Here is a 12,533-nt window from a genome sequence, read left to right on the forward strand (position 1 = left end):
TGTGGGAAAAAAACCGGAGCGCCAGAAGAAACCCCACGCGTGCAAGGGGAGAACACTCTATCCCCGCACAGATGGAACAGGACGAGTCCACATCCGTGCTGTGCCGCCTTCCCCTGGCGAGACAGGTCTACGGCACCTCCTCGCCGCCCACGGATCGAGGTTGGTAGATCACACGCAACGTCTGTGTGTGATCCACCAACCCCCGCTGCTGCTGCTGCTGCCTCCAGGGTGCTGGATTACAGGCAGCGGCCACGTGCAGCAGCGTAGCCGTCAACACCGCCACCCGGCTCAAGCCGAACCCCCACGAGGCGCCACGGCGTGCGGAGGCCCCCTGCGTAGAGCCAAGTGGAGGTGCAAACTGCGAAGGGAGCCGAGAGGCTCTCCCTGCCGACGAGTGCCGTCGGCCACTCGCCACCAGCCAGGGACTCGACAAATGTCGCCTCGCCGCCGGCTCGAGTCCCGGGTTCCCCTTCTGTGGTCGCGCTGCTGCTGGTGAACAGTGGAACGATTCATCATCCGGGCCCCTGGTAGGGTGTAGTTTGTAATAATGAGTATTGGGGGGAGACAAAGGTGGCCGGGCGTGGCGTTTGTGGACACTCCCCACCACCATCGTGTGCCGTGCCGGCCTTCATACGAGGTGCTCACTTTCTGTTACTGGAAGGCTACATGGGGAATCTTTGTGTGTACACACAGGGGTGTCAAGAAACGTGTTGGGCTCTTTGTGGCTTATTTCTTTATTTAAGCCGCGACAGCTCTGCCTAATTATTTGTTGATTGCCTTCCGTTGTATAATTATTCATTTATACCGGGAGGAGGAGGGCCTGGGAGCAGACAAACAACGCCCGCCAGCGACCTCGCCGCGTCCTTCGACTCTCTCTCTCTCTTTATCTCTCTCTCTGTCTCTCTCTCTCTGTCTCTCATGTTGTCTCTCTCTGTCTCTCTCGCTGTCTCTCTCTCATGTTGTCTCTCTCATGTTGTCTCTCCCTCTCTCGCTGTCTCTCTCTCGCTGTCTCATGTTGTCTCTCTCTTTGTCTCTCTCTCTGTCTCGCTGTCTCTCTCTCTCTCTCTTTGTCTCTCTCTGTCTCTCATGTTGTCTCGCTCTATCTCTGTCTCTCTCTCATGTTGTCTCTCCCTCTCTCGCTCTCTCTCTCGCTGTCTCATGTTGTCTCTCTCTTTGTCTCTCTCTCTGTCTCGTTGTCTCTCTCTCTTTGTCTCTCTCTCGTTGTCTCTCTCTCATGTTGTCTCTTTCTTGTGCATTTCCTGCGGCGCCAGGGAGGATCTGCCCCACCAGTACTTACGCTGCCAGCGGCTCAAACCAATGTTCCGCCTTTTGGGGGGCATCTTCAGGAAACTGGGGGTGCCCTTCTACAACAGCAGCTTCGTATATGGGGGTGGTGCCTTGCCTGGCTAACAAGCGCCATGACCTCGCCAACTTCGCCTGTGCTCAGGCGAAGATGGCGGTGTACAGAACGAGGAAAAAGATGCTGGAAGGTGACACTGACGGCTGCTCTGTGCTTCCAGTGTTCAGGGGTCTGCTTAAGGCGCGGCTCTGGCTGTAGCACGCGTGCCACACACGTGTCGGTGATGTGCAGCGCGTCTTCCTCGAACGCTGGGGAGCCGGACCAGCCCCTCTCTGTACCAGCGTGGACGGCACCCCCCACGTGTTCACCTTCTGAAGCGCTCGCTCGTCACCGTGGCGTGCACGATGACCACCACCACCACCACGTGACTTTTCTTTCGTGTTGTGCGCGGTGCATTCAGCGCCACAGCGCGTGGATTTATAGCGTTTGTTTTATTTGTGTTGCTGGTGACTTTGTGTGTTTCATATCGGAATCGCCTCCAGTGCTGTTGCTGCTGGCGGCAATAAAAGTGGTTTAAAAGTCCAAAGTCCAAAGAAGAGGAGTCTCTCGTTGTCTATCTCTCTGTCTCTCTCTCGTTGTCTCTCTCTCTGTCTCTCTCGCTGTCTCTCTACCGCCACAGGCAGCAAGGCCCCGTGTCTCTCACCACCGGACGGGTCCTCTCACTCACTCTCACCCTCTCACTCTCCCACTCTCTCTCACTCACTCTCACCCACTCACAACCTCTCACCCACTCACTCTCACCCACTCATTCACTCTCACCCACTCACTCTCCCACTCTCTCTCACTCACTCTCACCCACTCACCCTCACCCTGTCACTCTCACCCTCTCACCCACTCACAACCTCTCACCCACTCACTCTCACCCGCTCACTCACTCTCACCCTCTCGCTCACCCTCTCACACCCTGTAACGCCCTCTCACTCACTCCCATTGTATCTGTACCAGCCACGGAAAGTTTATTGAACTTTGTGGACAAAAGCGATGTTAAATAGTGTAGGGGGCAGAGGACATCCCTGTCGCACCCCAAAGTGAACAGGGAATGGCTCCGACTCCCGGCTACACAGGTTTACCCGGGCCTGCCCACCATCATGAAGGCCCTTAATGATTGCGAGCAGAGAAAGGTTCAGGGACCCAGAAAGTATGAACAATAACCTAGAGCCCTGGCGTATTCTTAATGTTGTCATAGGCCTTGACCCGGTCAATAAAGCAGAGATGTAGGTCCTGCTGAAATTGCCTACAGCTCTGCTGTAGCAGACGGACAGCAGAAATGGTGTCAGTGCAGGACCCTCCTGGCCTGAAACCACATCGGGGCTCTGCAGGGAATGTGGTGGCAAGGATTCTTCAACATCACCCCATTGCCAGGCAGGACGGGGAAGGTGGTGGCACGGATTCTTCAACATCGCCCCATTGCCAGGTAGGGCAGGGAAGGTGGTGGCAAGGATTCTTCAACATCGCCCCCTTGCCAGGCAGCACGGGGAAGGTGGTGGCACGGATTCTTCAACATCACCCCATTGCCAGGCAGGACGGGGAAGGTGGTGGCACGGATTCTTCAACATCGCCCCCTTGCCAGGCAGCACGGGGAATGTGGTGGCAAGGATTGTTCAACATCACCCCATTGCCAGGCAGGACGGGGAAGGTGGTGGCACGGATTCTTCAACATCGCCCCCTTGCCAGGCAGGACTGGGAAGGTGGTGGCACGGATTCTTCAACATCGCCCACTTGCCAGGCAGCACGCTGAGGAGGGAATCCGCCGCAGAAGTTGTTGGATTCTCTGCAGCCCCCCTTCGACCTGCGGGAGCAGCTGTTCTGATCAATTTTGCCACTGACGTTAGGCGTGGCTGGGAATCAAACTAAGGTTTCTGGGGATCATAGCGTCGCGCGGTAACCACCGCACAGACCAACACTTCCCACGCACCACCCCCCCACACACACACGCACTACCCCACACACACGCACCACCCCACACACACACGCACCACCCCACACACACACCACCCCACACACACACACTACCCCCCACACACACACTACCCCACACACACACCACCCCACACGCACCACCCCACACACACACTACCCCACACACACACACTACCCCACACACACACAGACCACCCCACACACACCACCCCACACACACACGCACCACCCCACACACACAACACCCCACACACCACCCCACACACACACACATCACCCGACACACACACCACACACACACACACTCACCACCCCACACACACACACACCAACACACACACACACACCACCCCACACACACACCACCCCACACACACAACACCCCACACACCACCCCACACACACACACACCACCCCACACACACACCACACACACTCACCACCCCACACACACACACACACCACCCCACACACACACCACCCCACACACACACCACCCCACACACACACCACCCCACACACACACCACCCCACACACATGCACCAATGTGTATCACCTCCTCTGCCTTTGTTCGGTGACAGGAGCGAGGAGAAAACGCGGCTGGACAAAGCGGCTCTGTGCGTTGCGTGGGGCTCATGTTTGTCAAGGAGGGATTCATTCGGTTACTTAAATTCGGCTCACGGGGGTGACGGGGGCCGGGTGGGAGATGAATTCCCTCGCAGTATTCATCCCTTCGCTGTTTGCGAGGTTGGTTCTGGGCCTCCCCGAGGTCGACTCGGCCTCAAATGAGTACCTGGTGGGGTGTGCAAACATCGCCACGGGGGGAGATAAAATCACCCCCTCGTGTGCCGTGCCCGTCTTCATAGGTGATACTCGCTAACAGAACTTGCCCCTACGGTCTGTTAAGGCTATACGGGGGATCTTTGTCTTTGGAGAGGGGTGGGGGGGGTGATGGAGTAAAACCACGCGCGTGCAACCCAATTCTGCTCTATTCACCTCGCGTCAATTTATTCCGAATAACGACAACAACAACTACACAGCAGCGATGGGTTCGCTTTATTTATTTATTTCCCCCCCCCCCATCACCACGGTCAGCCGTGGGCGCGCAAGTGAATTAGCTCGCAGCACTCGGAGAGAAGAAGGAACTGGAAGGGAGAAAGATTAAAGACCGTCCTCGTCTCTTGTTGTTGTTGTTTTTGGGAACGACCAGAATTGGCTGAGAGCGCGGCAGGGTTCAGCCGGCCCTGCTCGAAGCAGGGCCCCCGTGAAACCACGCGCCTCGTCTGGCTGCGTAAGTGTGGGGGCGGTGGTGCAGCGGTTAGCGCACTGCGCAACGAACCCGGACCACGGCCAACACCAGTGACGGTTATCTGAACCGGTCCTGGGCCTCCCCTAGGTCGATTCAGCCTCAAATGAGGGGCGACAAAGGCGGCCGGGCGTGGTGCTGGCCACGCACCCCCTCGTGTGCGAGTGCCGGCCTTCGTAAGTGTTACTCGCTAACAGCACTTGCCCCAACAGTCTGGTAAGGCTATAGGAGGTTCTTTGTTTTGTGATCTCGCTGCTCTTGTTTCCCTTCTCTCTCTTCTGTTGGCTTTGTCTCTTTGCTTCATCTCCATTATCTCCCCCCTCCCCTCTCTCTTCTCCCATCCGGGGGGGGGCGGCGTGAGTTGAGACACCGGCCCAGGGATCGAACATGAGCACCGCTTTGTGGATCATCAGCAATGGGGTGGCCCTCACTGTACTAGTAAAGGCGCAGCCCTGCAACTGCTCGCACGCAAGAGAGCCAGACTCTTAAACTCGCCACTGACATTGACGGTCGTGAGCGGGAATCGAACTTGGGCGGCCGGGTTCTTAGCGCAGCGCGCTAACCGCTGCGCCACCGCTCACCACGAGACACCACACGTGCAGATGATGTCAAGCGAGCTCCGGGCAGGAGCTGTGGATGCCAAGGCAACTCCAGCCACCTCCAACCTCAAGCGCAATGCCCTGTTCACCCGCCCCCACACTCCACAGGGAGCAATTGGCTGGAACATTCTGGCAATGTATTGCTACGACATCCGAGCTTGCGTCTAAATCTGGTTCCCGTGTGAAGTCTGCATGCACAGCGCTCTGTGTTACATTATCAGTGAAGTGGTTTTGTTTGCAATGAGTCACGTCACATCGCAAATGCTTCGCCATCGGAGGCCGCAGTGGAGTTAAACATTTGACTGGGAGGAGGGCCGGTGGTGCAGAGAGCCGGCGACACTCACCGCCTCAGTTTGAATCCGGGTCCCAGGTGCTCGCGATTTTAAACCGGGCGCTCGAGTGCACCGGGCGCTCGAGTGCGGCGAGTTGTGATGGTCTCAGCCCAGTCACCAATGACGGCGCACGAACTAAGATCCCGTTAACATGTGTTTATCTCGGATGGACTTTCAATATCGAAAAATATCACTGCAAGCGAACTGCTCCACTCAGCCAGCACCCCGAACGCAACGTTCACGGCTCAGAGCGTCCCGGTCACAGAGCGGTGTCATCAGCATGCTGCTTTTTGTTTTCAAACCCCGTCCGAGAAGGAGCAGGGAGGGAAGGGTCCAAAACTCCAGACGCTGAGAGCAGCAGAGAAGCAGCGGCCATTTGAGGGCTCGCAATGAGACAGACAGCCGCTGCCGCTGGCACAGCGATGGACATCAAATTTGGGGCTTAGCCACCGAACTGCGTCACGCGAGACGCTCCCATACTCAACACCGCGGCCGCAGGCAGCCAGCGCGGACGCGGGGCGTGGTGGTGGCGATGGTAGTGGCGATGGTGGTGGTGGTGGCGATGGTGGTGATGGTGGCGATGGTGGTGGTGATGGTGGCGGTGGTGATGGTGGTGGTGGCGATGGTGATGGCGATGGTGGTGGCGATGGTGGTGGCGGTGGCGATGGTGGTGGCGATGGTGATGGCGGTGGCGATGGTGGTGGCGATGGTCGTGGCGGCGATGGTGGTGGTGGCGGTGGTGGTGGCGATGGTGATGGCGGTGGTGATGGTGGCGATGGTGGCGTTGGCGATGGTGGCGGTGGCGATGGCCGCGTGCTCTGTAAGGAGCGAAATCGTGGCCGGGAGAGAGGCACGCCGAGGGAGGTCTTTTGAAAGCGCCGATCGAGTGGAGGAGGTGGCACGAGTAGGCGTGACGCACAAGCATCGACACTTGTTTTCTCCAAGGGGTCACTCTGGAAGAAGAAGAGGAAGACGTTCGACAAAGAGACAGACGTGAAGACGCCTCGACATCAAAGATGGCCGCTCTCTTTATCCCAAGATGGCCTCCATCGTCAGCGACGGCCGCCTTTGACTTTTTAGGCGGCTAACATTTTTATGTTCTGCAAAGATCCACCACCGTGAATGCCTCGAGTGAGGTTGAGGATTGCGTCGCAAATTAAACGATTGCCGTGAGGGGAAAACAACAAAAACAACAACTCAGGAGGCTGCTGGCGTGCGTCGACCCAGGCAGCCCGGACGCCCGAACCCCAAGGGCAGTCCTCGGCTGAGATTTTTGGTAAACTGGGGGAACATTTAGCCCCGATTTTCCGTCTGTTTCTTAAACGTTCATTTTTAAACAGGGGCATAAGTTTTTGGTTTGTCCATCCGTCCGTCTGCCCAACGAATACATTCTCAGAAATGTTGAGAAATGAATGATCATTAATCTTGCTTTGTGCACGCGCGGGAATTTCAGTGATGCCATCTTCCTTATTTAATTTGTCATTTTTTATTTGTCTTCCTTCCCCCCCCCTCGATTTGGCCCCCCACTGAGCTTGGCGCCCGAGGCGACCGCCCTAGCTCGGGTCTATGGACGGGGAGGCCGTCCCTGAGGGTCACCATCAGAGTGAGATCGGCTCACGACTCCAGGAGAGTCCCACCGGAGTGGTGGAACTCTCTTTCAGGAGGGTCCTGCTGCTGCCACATCGGGGGTTTTATTTGTCGGATGTTTTCAGTCAATGCATGCCGAGCTGTGGTGTTATTTTACCACGTGGGAGGAAATCGGAGCGCCCGAAGAAACCCCACACCTTGCGTGAGGGCGCAACACTCTGTGCCCGCGCAGAGGGCGATGAGTCCACACTTCTCCTGCGAGCCACGTTTAGCGGAGCCACCACCACCACCGGGCTTTGAACCCAATAACCCAAGTTGGATTTGCATGATCCATGTAATTGTTTTATATCGATGACGACGACGTGTTTGGGTGGCAGCGTGGTGGTAACGATTGTGCCTCAGCAAGAAGCACCTGGGATCGATTCCCAACTGGGACGCCTTTTCTGCGTGGCGTTTGTATTCTTCCCCCTGTTCTGCTCGGGGCTTTTTCTCCCTTAGCAATGGCACCGGTATTGACCAACACATTCCAATGCTGAAAACAGTTACCCCGCCAATTACTCATTTAGAATAACGGCAACTTCGCCCCCCGACTGCGAGGACCCTGGCAGGACCCACCCGTAAAGCAGTCTTCCCTGGCCAAACAAGCGACACAACACTAAATAATAATAACAGACCACGCGTAATTGAAAGACGTGACTATCCACTTGTGACCATGACTTTGTATCTTTGTCGCCACAGATGACCGCACATTGAACTTAATAATTCACCCACTGAGTCCACCTTTCATTATTTAATTCGATGTATGCATCACTCGTGTTTACACAGGAGAGGCTGCCTCGCCAAATCTCGTGACTCTGCTTACAGGAGAGTCCCGCCCAGAGATGTCACAGTCACGGGGCTGTGATTGCTGATGCTGCTCTTGCAATCCCAAATCAATCCACCGACCTCTCACCGAGTCGCCCTCGCAGAGTCGTCCATAGCGGGGGATGACAATCGACAATGATCGGATATGCGACATTGCGCCGACGAACGCGAATTAACTTTAGAGCAGCCCTGGAGGCGAGTGGCCAGCGTCGCTGCCCGCAACGAGACGGCGATGGCCCCCTTCCGTGTTAAACCTTCGCCGTTTGCGACTCCGCGCTTCAATTAATGCACCAATTAATTAATTATTTCGTCAGCTCCACGCGCGGCGCTCCGCGTGTGGCTCCAGAGACGTCTCCACGTCCCTTCGGCTCGGAGAGTGTGCGACTCCGCACGGCAGTGCTGGCCAGCTCATGTCCCTGGCCGAAGGTCGATTGTTGCTGTTGTTGGTTTTGTATCCTAAATTTTACCCGGGTCTCAAGACTCGTTCTCAGGAGGATCCTGCCAAGTTGTGGCAGTCGGGAGGCGATGTTGCTGCTGCTGCTCTTTATGTGCGATCCCAGTTGCATCATTTGCAGGTAAATCTTTCGGCGTTGCGGCGTTTGGCCAATTTCGGTCAGAGTCTGTGGCTTACGAGTACCGGTTTGTTGGCTCCTGCCATGAGAACGTGGAATTTCCACCGCTGGTTCAGGACAATCACCAGTGGAGATCAGACCCATTGCTTTCCCAGAGATGCACTTTGAATACAGTATTTACGTTTTATACTTACAGCGTGTTTCTTGAAGCTGATTTATCATTCCTGCGTGTCTGCATGCACAACCCACTTCTGGATGAAAGACTTCCACAAGTCTACGGACTGCGAGGCGATTTTGCCATCGACCTTCGACTTCTCTGACGCCGGTTCCACGCCCGGCTGACCGTCCGCGCCATGAAATCGCTCTCACTCTCTCTCAATCGCCACGCAGATTCATCTTCGCTCGCAACAGTTGTGTCCACATCTCAGCGAGCAGTTGCGCAGCAAGGAGGGGCGTGGCCGCGGCTAAAGGGCGTGTCTGGTCACGCCCCCTTCAGCAGAACCCGGCCCCCTCTCAACACCAAAACTCAACACGTAAACTAATCTGGCTGCCGCCTGATGAGGCTGGTTGTAATTTACTGACGAAACGCCGTACTCGAATTGTAAATGTTATGGGTTTACTCTCCAACACACCGGTGTGCTGTACGAGTAACTAATTGGCATGTTCTGTTTACGTATACAAACTTGACTCATTAGCTGTGTCGGGTGGTGGCGGGTTTAACGACATATTTATATATATGCAATCTAACCCCCCCAAAAAAACCCTCTATTAGGGATAATTTTGGTCGCGAAAACCTCCGTGTTAAACTAACACTGTGGCCTTAAAATGAGAGAAAAAATATAATAGGCGACGTTTCAGGGAATGGCCCTTTTTCATAGCACTTTCTGGTCCGCTCCCTCCACCCCGCACCGAGATCATGATTATAACCAAATGTGCACGTAGTGATGAAACCTGTCGCCTGTACAACCAGCTGCTCTCAACCGGTTGCATAAGACGTTCACACACAAGCAATTTAGTCGCATGCAACCAAGTCTAACGTAGATTCCATTGCTGGGGCGTAGCTGCAGCCCACTCTGCCGCTGCAGTCAAATCTCCTCCGGCTGATGGGTCTCTCGGGATGCAACTGGCGACTTTGCTCGGACAGTTTGATGGCAGTCACCTCTCGTAGCTGATCTCCCAACAGAAGGTCACCGTGCGGGATCCCCGCGCGTCGGAAGTGTTTTTTGCCGGGACTTGTTTTGCGTGACTCGTTTGTTTATTTGCGATCGCTCTCAAAATCTGTGCCTCATTGCCGAGGAGCAGCTGAGAGTCTCTTGCACCATCTTTTAGCTCCATGTGTGTGGGTCTCGGGTGGGGAGCGGTGGCGCAGCGGTTAGTGGATTGTGTTGTAAACCCGGCGACCGAAGTGGATGCCGGCTCACCACCAACAACAGTGGCAGATGATTTAAACCGGTTTTGGGCTTCCCCGGGGTTGACGCAGCCTTAAATTACTACTGTACTTGGTGCGGTGTGTAAACATCAGCACTGGGGAGACAAAGGCGGCCGGGAATGGTGCTGGCCACCTGCACCCTCGTGTGCCGTTCCGGCCTTCACACGTGCTCGATAACAGCACTTTCCCCAAAAGTCTGTTGAACGCTATACGGGGGATCTTTATCTTTGTTAGGTCTCTCGTGTTTGTCACTCAATGACGCAGCTTATATTTGACTAAGACCCTTCTTGTCCTGCAGGCTTCTCACCTGTTTCATCAGCATCAGCCATGATCAGCCATGATCAATCCACTGGTGGATGTACCCCTCCCCACCACAGCTTGTGGTCTCGCAATCCACGGCGGCTGACTGCTGCTCCGTCTCCGCGGTGGGCGCTCTCTCTCACCTGGCGACGTGAAGCCAAGCAGCCGAAATGAACTTTTATTTGACTAAGAGTACAAAAGGAACTTGTTTATGAGCAGTGAACATGAGTGCTCACTTACACTCGTCGCGCAAATGTGGAGTTTACCCTGACTGGCTCACAGCTCAAACACTCAAAGGTGTCCAAAGAGGCTTGGAGCTACGTACGGCACGCTCGGCATTGCAGAAAGAGGAACACGTGGATGAGAGTGGACCTATGCAAGTCAAAGACATCGCATCGGCACAAGGGCCGTGACACAAGTAGGCGGGGCGCGTGGCGAGCGAGCGTGGAAGGGGGCGTCCCGTGGCCGAGAGCGGCGCGCCCCTGCGGGGACGTTCACCGTGGAGACGAAGCGAGGGATGAAGGTGGCCTCTCGCCGGGGCCTCCATGCGGCAGTCCCGAAGGCCGCCAGGGTGGTGCCACGCTCGCGTTCTGACTCGGTAGCTGTGTCCGTGTGGAGGTTGTGCGTTCTCCCCCTCTTCTGCATGGAGGGTTTCCCCCGGCTTCTCTAGTTCCTGCCCATTGCCAAAAGAACAAATGTACAACATAAACCGAGATTGAACAAACTATGCCGATGTTGTGAAAATAGCACCGCGATTTTTAAACTTTGGGGGATTACAAAGAGCAGCAGCAACAGCAACATCGCTCCTCTATTGCGAAAGCCTGCCGATAAAACCTCTTGCAAAAGTGTCTTGAGGCTCGGTGAGGCTCTCCGGGGTGAGCACGCACATCGACAATCGGAGTCGTAGCAGTCCTGGTGCGAAGAGAAACGACGATGGCTGAGAGCCACCAGAGGGAGATTGGCACCCACCACCTGGCTCGCCTTGACTTTCCACTGCGGGCGAGGGAAGAAAGGACAATGCAAACAAAAAATAAAGCAGCTCCGACTTCAAGTTGCATCATCACGTGCCTCGCGCTGTCATCTGGGGACGGTGGAAATGAAAATCAGCAGCAGAAACAACAATCACCCACATACAGTGGGGGGTCTGTGCCAAGTCGTGGACGTGAAACATTGCGGGTGGAGTCTCGAAGGCGCTGCGACCTCTCGCGTCTCAACAACAACAACGACGGCGGCCGCCGCTGCTCGCCACTCAGTGGCGGTGACTTCACCAGGGCGCTTGTGCCAGGCTAGGTGCACCTTGAGGCCCTCACGTGAAGTGGCAAGAGGAGGTCACGGGACAGACCCAGTTGCCATGGGAGACTAGCTGAGGTGATTGGCAGATGCATCGACGGTGCTCCCCGCTGTGCCAACCTGCTCAGCTGTAATCCACCCGGCGTTACGTTCGTCGTCGATGTTAGCATTACTGATCTGACCTCGGCTGTTGCTGGCCCTCCAGCTGCTCAGTAGCGGCCCGGCACGAGCCGCCTCCACAGAGGCCGATCTTGGCACCGCTGGTACCAGCCATCGGCAAGTCCACTCAGCTCCACATCTACACACACACACGCTGGGCCAGGAGGAACACACACACACACAAGGATGTACCGCGCCCTGCTTTGACAATGAACCGTAAAATACCCTCTTGGTGATCGTCGTGGCGTTCTAATTCGCAACAAAACATTTCCCCTCCTCGCATGGCAATCGATGACCCAGGGAACTCCGCATGGCCACAGCCTCCGTGGCCGCGAGGGCCTTCGCGGCCCCCACGTGGGCCCCAGCGCGTGCTACGCGTGGCCGGAGCCCGGCCAATGTTTAAGAGGAGCTACAGGCGCAGCCCCTGCAAGTGCCTTGCTCATGCTACTGTTGACGGAAGGGGCCTCCGCTACAGGGGAGCTCTAGGGAGTGCCTTGCTCGAGAGTTTACTCTTCCACGCCGGCTGGGGAGTTTTGGGGAGTCGTGGGAGGAATACACTTTACCTCGCCACACCGTGGCCACCCTGCCGAGCGACTTGACTGAAGGGAGGATGTATTAAACAGAACACATTGCACCATTGTTTCAGCTGCCGCATTGGGGATGCTTCACTGAGTTTGTTACGGCGATTGGGAAGGTGGTGGGGTGGTGGTGGGGTGGTGGTGGGGTGGTGGTGGGGTGGTGGTGGGGTGGTGGTGGGGTGGTGGTGGGGTGGTGGTGGGGTGGTGGTGGGGTGGTGGTGGGGTGGTGGTTAGGG

At 56.1% G+C, this 12,533-nt stretch overlaps 1 long non-coding RNA gene across 1 annotated transcript; it reads left to right on the forward strand.

Moving 5' to 3' along the window:
* Positions 1-7,283: 7,283 nt before the first annotated feature.
* On the forward strand, positions 7,284-12,353 carry LOC142905426 (uncharacterized). The gene is made up of 2 exons (XR_012929591.1): positions 7,284-8,544; positions 10,269-12,353. It is a non-coding gene; the product is annotated as an uncharacterized LOC142905426 (long non-coding RNA).
* Positions 12,354-12,533: the final 180 nt, after the last annotated feature.

This window comes from Petromyzon marinus, chromosome 54, assembly GCF_048934315.1.
Source record: "Petromyzon marinus isolate PM22_M1 ecotype Great Lakes invasive population chromosome 54, UKy_Petmar_22M1.pri1.0, whole genome shotgun sequence".
In the NCBI taxonomy this organism is placed as follows: Eukaryota; Metazoa; Chordata; class Hyperoartia; order Petromyzontiformes; family Petromyzontidae; genus Petromyzon; species Petromyzon marinus.